Genomic DNA, 259 nt, shown 5'->3' with positions numbered 1-259 from the left:
TTCTGGAAATCATAAACTTTGTTGAACACTTCCTTGATTTGCTCAGGGTCCATTATGGTGATGGTTGGTATAGGTCCAAGCCATGTAAAGTAAGTTCTTCCTGTTCCATGCCAACCACATAAAGATTGAAAACGTTTTCTAGACAAAGAGGAATCAAGAAGTATGAGATAACCAGGAAACATATATATATACCATGAGTTTTGAGCATTTTCAAGGGATAAGGCACGACACGTGGTGTGATATCATCCGTTAGTTTGAT

The 259-nt window shown here is 37.8% G+C and overlaps 1 long non-coding RNA gene across 1 annotated transcript; it reads right to left on the bottom strand.

Annotated features, from left to right (window-relative positions):
* On the bottom strand, window positions 1-259 carry LOC106322421. Its single transcript, XR_001266414.1, has 2 exons — window positions 193-259; window positions 1-100 (listed from the first exon to the last, which is right to left on the bottom strand). It is a non-coding gene; the product is annotated as an uncharacterized LOC106322421 (long non-coding RNA).

This window comes from Brassica oleracea, unplaced genomic scaffold, assembly GCF_000695525.1.
Source record: "Brassica oleracea var. oleracea cultivar TO1000 unplaced genomic scaffold, BOL UnpScaffold26396, whole genome shotgun sequence".
NCBI lineage: Eukaryota > Viridiplantae > Streptophyta > Magnoliopsida > Brassicales > Brassicaceae > Brassica > Brassica oleracea.
The sequence above is the reverse complement of the archived record's forward strand: the minus strand, read 5'-3'. Positions and strand labels throughout refer to the sequence as shown.